Raw genomic sequence first — 8,566 nt, forward strand, 5'->3', positions numbered from 1 at the left:
GATAAAACGTGTCATTAAAATATGCAGCAGTTTGGGAAAAATATATTATTTTATTAGCATTATGATTCTTTACATGCCATGCTAAAATTACAAATCATGACAATCTTAATTATTGAAAAATCTAACAGCTGGGAAACAAAAATCTCTGCTTAGTTCTTATGACATGTTAGCCTGGATGTTATAAAACTATGTATGGGTTGCAAATAAGCAATGATGGCTATCTTGAGCTAGTTGAACGCTCCGTGGAGAATAATGCCAATATTAACTCTCAAAATGTGGAAGGTTGGACAACACTCCATGCAGCCATTTCAAGCGACTACCTCGATGTCACCCATAGTAAGGATAGGTAAACTCTTGCCCATCAGCTTGGTTGTTAAAATGCCTAGCTTAGTTCATACAGCAGTGTGTGAATATTTCGTTTTACAAGCTAAATAGAAGCCAATTCATTTAGGCAGTTACTTTATGTGCCCGATTGATGAGTAAATTATAGCAACTATAAAAATATTGATAACAAAATTGATCAACTTGAACATGTTGGCAGGCTTTTACAGAATACAGTTTGTGTAACAGCGTGACAAAGGACTAGTGGCAAGTACTGACAAATACTAGTGGTACATCTTTAGTGAAGTTGCGCTAAATTTTCTGTAGTTCACTTTATCGTCTTGAGATCAATAGTGCACCCAGCATTTGTTCAAGAAAATGGCATGTTTGTAACTTGGAAAATCTTTGTGCAAATGGCTTTCATGAACACATTGTTGAAAGCTATGGGCTTGTCATATAGAAGTTGAATATAACTTTTGCACAAAATGACGAAGGTAATTACATCGGCACTAAATTTGTATCACATGCTGCTTAGTCAAAGACGGTAAGCTACTTTCTATCATTTCTTACTTTCCAAGCTTTTGTTTACCATTACACTGTCACAGAAACATGCACACATGATACCCCCTCATATAAAAGGACCCAGCCCTGTAAAGCCTGTGTGGACAGAAAAATGGTGGCATTTAATGCAAACTTGGGAGTTTAACCACTTTATATTAAAGCGACGTGCTTCCATTACCATACGAGCAAGCACCATGTTGTAAATCAAATAAAGAAAAAGCTGAGAAATTGGGCCAGGTTTCTAGTGCTGATTTCACACATGACCGGAAAAAAAACTTCGTATAATGATCTGTTTTGAACTCGATATTATGATTTCTTTGTTACGGCTGCAAAAAAGTCAGAGAAGAAAATAAACAGATGACTGTCAAACTAAGTTGATTTGTAAAGAGTATGCGCCAACTGCAAATCGCGCAGAGCACTCGCCAAAAACGTACAGGGAATGATGTAGAAGGAAGATGCTCAGAATTGGATGGAGTTTTACAAAGCTTCTTAGACCAATGAAGTCAGCTCATTAACTCTTTGCGTGCAAAATGGAGAAATTAAATAAAAAGCAAAAATTCCCATTGGCCAGGGATAGAGAAGCTTTATCTAAATACCTAGAGTTCTAGACAATTTGATGAGACAGTTGCTCAATAAAGATAGATTAACTTATGAGCATTACCTTAAGCATGGAATAGCACACGTTGTTCTCATCAATGCTCATAGCGCTCCAGAGCTTTAGGAACTGAAGATCTGGAAGTACAAACTAGGTTTCGAAAGATCAAGATGTGATGATAGGCGTGAAGTCTTGGACATGATGTCAGATGATAAAAGAGTCTTTGCTCAAGGGTATATACACGCTTATAAAAGTGTCTCAGTTTTCAGAAACCTTAATGTGTGCATGTACATAATCAGCATGTCGTATTTCTAACGGCATTCTGGCCTCTACATTTGCATTCATTGATTTGAGATGACCATATCCGACACGGCTGGATGTGACTCTTTTGTGTTACAAAGGCTTACGATCGCAGTTGGCAACAAAGTTTTTCATTCCAATTTATGTACAATATCTTTCTCATCAATATTGTTTTGCAGCACCCACGAAGTTCAAGGTGGCGGTAAACCTACCAAAGGTCTGCGTGGTGTCTTTATTCCTAACAATAATCGAGCAAAATGGGCTACAGACTGTCTAGTTGATGACCGCCCTCATGACTTTCTTCTGAGGGACTATCTCTTTGCAAGGTAAGTGCAGTGCAGGACTTGTGATGGAAACCACTTGATCATAGAGTGTAATTTGGCAACATCGGTTTTTGGAAATTTTGTACAAATTGCTAAAAGTAAATTACAACTAGGTTTAGAATCGAATATAAACATCAAATATGTTTTTTTAGATGATTTTATAGCCTTTATTAGCCTAATTGCATGAAAAATTAGTAGGCCAACTTCTTGGTTTTGCAGATGTGCTTATATTTGCTGTATCTCATGTATCAATTGAGGCTTGCCAATTTTCTGATATTAGAAGCCTGTAAGTGAAAGACCTTTTGTTGGAACAAGTCTTAAAAGAAATGGCCTATGCTCAGGGCTACAATACCCTGAGCAGATAGACTCCAAGAAGATTAGGAACTATGTAGTCACTTCATGTTAGGTGAGTGAATATACATGTATCTAGGTTAGCAAATGTGTTATGTTTATATCACCGATGTGCTGTGAAACCGGGTGGTTAATTATTCAATTCTTTTGCTCTAGATGTACTGTTAACTCTAAAAAGCTCAAGTAAGTCCTGATTCTCATTCGATTTGAATTTGCCTATGTGCCGCTGGCTCATGTACTCAAGGTAGAGCTTTACTCATTCTGGCCTTGCAGTTGTCCTCGTTTTGATTTGAAATTTTTGTTGAGCGACTTCCAGTCTTATTAGTTTCCTACATTGTTTACCTGATTTCACAAATATAGAGTAGTACAAATAGCTTCATGCACAGAACCTAAAAAGATTAAAAAGCAAACTGTCTGCAGAATCAAGTGATAGTCTTGAGATAGCAAATGAAATAAATATTTATTTCAGTAATATAGGACATCAACTGGCTTCTAAATTCCAAAACTTAAGATCTGACTGTACCGAAAATTACTCGCATTCAAATACAACACATTTTAGTATATCAACTGTGAACAGTAGTATAGTGGAAAATGTAATAATGTCCATTATAGCCAACAAGGCTTCAGGACTAGATAATATCTCTGGTAAAATTTTACAAGCAGCTAGCCAGTCGTTAGTGATCCCTCTTACTAAGTTAACTAACAATAGCATTACTTAAGGCATGGTTCCCAAACAGATGATTATTGCTAGAATTAAGCCTGTGTTCAAGAAATGTCATCGTGTTCTATGTTCAAATTATCGACCTATATCTATTTTACCTATTTTTAGCAAAATATTAGAGAGGCTAGTAAATGATCAAATAATAAACTAACTTGAACTAAATAACTGGTTGAATAACTATCAATTCGGTTTTAGAGCAAAACGTGGGACTTCTGACGCTTTGTCAGCTTTTACAAATAAAACTTTAGAGGCTTTTAATGAAGGAAACATTGTTTTAGGATTTTTTAATGATTTTAACAAAGCATTTGATTCCATTAACCATGATATACTTTTACGAAAACTAACTAAATTAAACTTCAGTGGTCACAGTATTAATTGGGTTAAAAGCTAATTACACGACAGATTTCAACGAACAATAATTAGTGGTGCACTTTCTGCTGAAAAGTGTGGGGTTCCACAAAGTTCAATTTTGGGCCCAACCCTGTTTCTGATTCATATAAACGATCTTTGCAAATCATTAAAATGCTTACAAACTATTCTTTATGCAGATGACACCCTTCTTTTTCTAGAATAAAGTAACCTTAACAGCATGTTACCTCAGATAAATGCAGATTTGGATATCTTCCGATGCTGGTGTAACAGTAACCAACTCACAATCAATATTGAGAAAACTAATTATATGCTTATGAAAACTGTGCAGAACAAATTTAATTAAAAAATGAACTCTCTGCTAATAGGAAATAGCATAATAAACCAGACTGATCATTTTAAGCTCCTAGGTGTTTTGCTTGATAATAATCTGAATTGGTCTACCCATATATCTAACATACTAAAGGACCTTCGTCCAGCGGTTGGACTTTTCTATAGGTTATCAAAGTACTTCCCATGAGAAATAATGATTAAATTATATCTCCTTAGTGAATTCTAAACTTATTTTCTGCTTCGAATCTTGGGGCAAGTCACCTGACATATTTTTAAATAAAATTAAAGTTTTTCAGAAAAAGCTAGTGTGAATTATCGGTCACTAGCTGCATTACCCGTGTTCGGGAACAGATTTACATACGATAGTTTTATTGAGAGTTGTCTTTCATACTGTAAAACAACTCCAAATATCCAATCTACTGAAATTTTTGTGTTGATCAGACTGCATACACATATGCAGTCGTACGTGTCAATAATGTTGGTGAGACCAATAGAAATATGCAATATGTTTTACAGCTAGCCTACAATGCATCAGTCTCGAACCACTCAAGTCGGAATTGTCCTAATTTTGTACACAGAGCTGATAATGAAATTGACATTGCTAGGCAAACTTAAGTTTTTCAAACTGGCAGTATTGAAAAGTTGTTCATATTTTAAGAGATTCTAGAAAATAATTTGCTGTTGCACTGCTAAGCTATCGCCAGCATTTATTGAATAGAGACTTCTACATGCTTAAAACACTAATCATGACTTACCAGCTCTTCGTCTATAGCCTGTGTTTTGACATGGTATACACAAACTGTGCAGCAGTAATGAGGTTGTGTTGATAACATTTATTATCAATAAAATATACTATAAAAACTACATAAATGGCCTCTCGCCTTTCCAACGTAAGGCATTACATCTGGAGCATTTTTGGTCATTCGTCCAATAGAAAAATTCGGCCATATACTGTGTTGCAGGACTGTAGTCAAGTGTGAAGTTTTCTGCTCATACACGGCGCCTGGTAGCAGCTGCTGTAGTTAGTGCATCTCGCTGTTGTCGCCGTTTCATCTGCTCTAAAAATTCAGCTCGCCGAGCAGCTGTTGTAGCTAGTGCACCATGTTCTTCTCGCCGCTGCATCTGCTCGGAGGTTTCTGCACGTCTGGCCGATGTAGCAGCAGCTCTGAGCCGTTTGAGTCGCTGCTGGGTTGGCTCAGCAGTCTCTGCACTTCTAGCAGTTGCAGCATCTATTCTGGCCTGCTCTCGATGTACCTGTGTTTGTTCAGCGGTTTCTGCTCGTCTGGCAGCTGCTATTCTGCTTCGTTGTAGGCGTAGTTGTGTTTGCTCTGCAGTTTCTGCACTTCTAGCAGCTGTAGTAGAGTTCTGTTTTGTTGTGGGTGTAGCTGTGTTTGCTCTGCAGTTTCTGCTTGTCTAGCTGCAGCTTTGCGAATTTGTTCTCTTTCTCTATGGGAATAAATCTGTTCTTGCGTTTGGGCAGTAGGCTTTTTGGGAGGCATTGTACTGCTTCAAGCGTTTCTAAAAGTGAATGAGATGGTGTGCTTTTTTGTAATATACGCTGCTCGCTTTCTTCTCACCGTTGCCTATCGCAACGCTCGGAGTGCCCGTGCAAGTTCTGTAGTAGCTGTAGTACTCATAGCTGGAAAAAAAGTAAAAGTAAGTCAGCAGCAGAAGGTAATGAGCATATTTACTATCACGAACAGTGGCAAATCCAACGTTTTTTAATAGTGGATGTGTGGCAATTTATAGACAATACAACATAGAATAAGACGTACTAACCTTTTCGCTGTAGAACTTTAGTAGGTAAAACGCAGTAGCAGTAACAGTGCAAGTTCTGTAGTAGCTGTAGTTTTGTAGTACTCGTAGCTGGAAAATAAGTAAAAGTAACTCAGCTGCGGAAGGAAATGTACATGTTTACTATTACAAACAGTGGCAAATCCAACGTTTTCAACCCTTTCACTGAAGCAGACTCATGCGTTTTCTATGGTCGACCGCCGTAGACGCATATTTGCGACTTTCCCAGAAATTGCTAGTAACTGAATTTTATTATTCGTTGATAAAATAACCAGCGATCTTTAGGGCTTTTATAGTAGTGACAGTGTTGTCCGAAGATTTCTCTATAAAATTAGCCTAAAATTTAATTTTAATATTTTTGTTAAGAATTTCCAACTTAAAAACAAACAGTTTAATTACAGTTTAAAACAAATAATTACTTATGTTCATGACATTATAGCTGATTCATATTTTGTGATTAGGCAGAAATAGCAAATAGCAATAAAATAGCAATAGCAGCACTGACTCTGATGGTGGTGAAAGTATTGGTTTTGTAAGAATAAGAAACATTGTCAGGGATCGCTTCGTAGCCTCACATTGCTTTATCAATGCACAGAGTATAGATACAATGAATTTTTTTAATAGCAGTGTTTTGTTAACATGTTATAACAAAATATACGATATTGTTATAGCTCCTTTTACTTCTTTTATAACTAAGGCAATGCTATAACAACACTATATCAAACCTAGCGTAGCTATCTCAATCAATCACATTACTGATAAATGCAATCAATGTAATAATTCAAAGTACCTTGAGTTCAAATTTCCTATAATTCAAATAGCGTTCTTGAGTTGATCTCGATCCCAGTGCGTCCACCACATAGGAAACCCGGACTCTAAAAGAATACCTTTTTGTCCTCCGAATCTCCCACCTCAGGTAAGTTAGAGACACTCTGCCAGCGTGTAACAATCTTATTGGATCTTTCCTTAAACCTGGAAGTTCTAGCCTGAGACACAAAGGTAGAAAAGACGTTGAGTTAGACTGATGGTGTCGTTTGGTAGAATGTCAATATTCTAGACTACTTCTGCTTTCTAACTTTAGCTTAGTTCATGTTGACGTGGTTGCAGCCCATAAATCAATGTTATTGACGGTTCCTCTTCCTATGAATGTTGTGAGTCAACCTCCGCAACATTCTATTGTTTAGAATACCTATATAGACTCCATCTTATGTTCAATTTCAGCTATCTACTATATAAAGAAGAGCGTTTTTCCAGTGATTGCAAGAAACAATTTTTAACATGACCTTCCCGGTACACGTTTGTAGTGTATCAGGGTCATAAGAATGCCACCTGAATCATACTGTCAACAATTGCAATAATGTGGCCATATGTTTGTTTCTTTGTGCTGTTGTCTTTGCACCTGAAATCGTCACTATGGTGAATCATTGATGACTTGCATACACATATATATTGCTTGTAATGTAAAAATAAAACAGTCTTGAATTAGCCAGTCACCAGAAGTCTTGATACACTAAAACGTTGGCAGTAAATATTAATTACATGTAGTTTACTACTCATTAATTTATTTAATGAGTAGTAAATTTTATTTAATTCACTACTAATATTTACTACTAATTTAATTTTACTATTTACTCATATTAATTAAGTTTGCTTCGTACGACCGAATTGAACAAAGAAAAGACCGCTCTATAATCTATTTATAATACTCCTATTCGGAAGTTATCAGTAACTCGATATATCGAGAAGACAACTCCAAAAGATACGATATTATTAGCTTATCAGTATTTATTGTCCATCCCTACGATGAATAGTAGGTTGTGCAGAGGCGTGTACTAACCGGAGATTCTCGTTAATGCGCCCTAGCGGTGAAAGAAAAACTACAGAATAGCTGCGCCCTTATATAAGCAGCATGGCTCACAAACCACCAGAAAAAAGTAGCGGCTAATAGTTCAAAATGTACGGTACTCTATAAAGCGGACAGACAGATAGATAGACAAATATACAGACAACGATTGCCGTTTATATAGTAGATAAAATCTTTGACTATCCATCAAAAGAATTGTTTACTCAAACTAATATTTTACCAATAGATAAGTTATATACGTTAAAGCTGCTGTTAAGGGGTCATACTGTATTTCATTCATCTGAGAATGGGGGACCACCACACTCTTATAGCACTCGTCACTCTCTTCTAGATCTTCGTATTCCCTTATTCACCTCTAATGCTGGGCAAAAAACTATTCAATATCAAACAACCTTTTACTGAAATAACCTACCTGACAGATTGAAGAAAATTGTAAACCAAATTGACTTTAAAAAACAAGTAAAATGCTATCTCTTGTCTCTCTAACTGGGGTGGACTGAGGCTTGCCTATGTTCTGCTGCTAGCTGTTTTTTGGAGCTTGCGCGACATTAGCTGGGCTACAGTGCACTTATGGCTCCATCATCATTATCTCGTGCTCAGATTGAGTGAATTTTGCTATAGTTTTTCATTTTCTCATCAATTTGTATTTAACCTGACATATTTACTGATATGCAGTTTATTTTTCTTAATTGTTTCTGTTGATGAAAATAAACAAACACACAAGCGCACACACACATCAATGAACTGCTGAGTCCTGATCATTTATGATCTCGAGTAGAAACCTGGTCTATGCACGGAAAGAAATTTAATAAGAGTTCTTCTAAGACAACACCGAAAAGTTGATAATTTTTTCACATTTCTATACATTTTTCATTTACGGTAAAGTGGGTTAGTGGTGGCCACTGGCTGTTGTAGATAATGAAAAGGTTGAAAAATACTTATTTTATATGCATGCATCTCCCTCGTGGCCATTTGTATGGCAAAACTTTAGGTTACGCAGGCCGGTCTGGCATTGAGAGGTCGCACCGCAAGTA

The 8,566-nt window shown here is 36.6% G+C and overlaps 1 long non-coding RNA gene across 1 annotated transcript; it reads right to left on the reverse strand.

The window, feature by feature from the left end:
- Nucleotides 1-4,803: 4,803 nt before the first annotated feature.
- LOC137404631 (uncharacterized) lies at nt 4,804-6,582 on the reverse strand. The gene is made up of 3 exons (XR_010979721.1): nt 6,459-6,582; nt 5,654-5,740; nt 4,804-5,513 (listed from the first exon to the last, which is right to left on the reverse strand). It is a non-coding gene; the product is annotated as an uncharacterized lncRNA (long non-coding RNA).
- Between the last annotated feature and the right edge of the window lie 1,984 nt (nt 6,583-8,566).

This window comes from Watersipora subatra, chromosome 9 (assembly GCF_963576615.1).
Source record: "Watersipora subatra chromosome 9, tzWatSuba1.1, whole genome shotgun sequence".
NCBI classification, from domain to species: Eukaryota; Metazoa; Bryozoa; class Gymnolaemata; order Cheilostomatida; family Watersiporidae; genus Watersipora; species Watersipora subatra.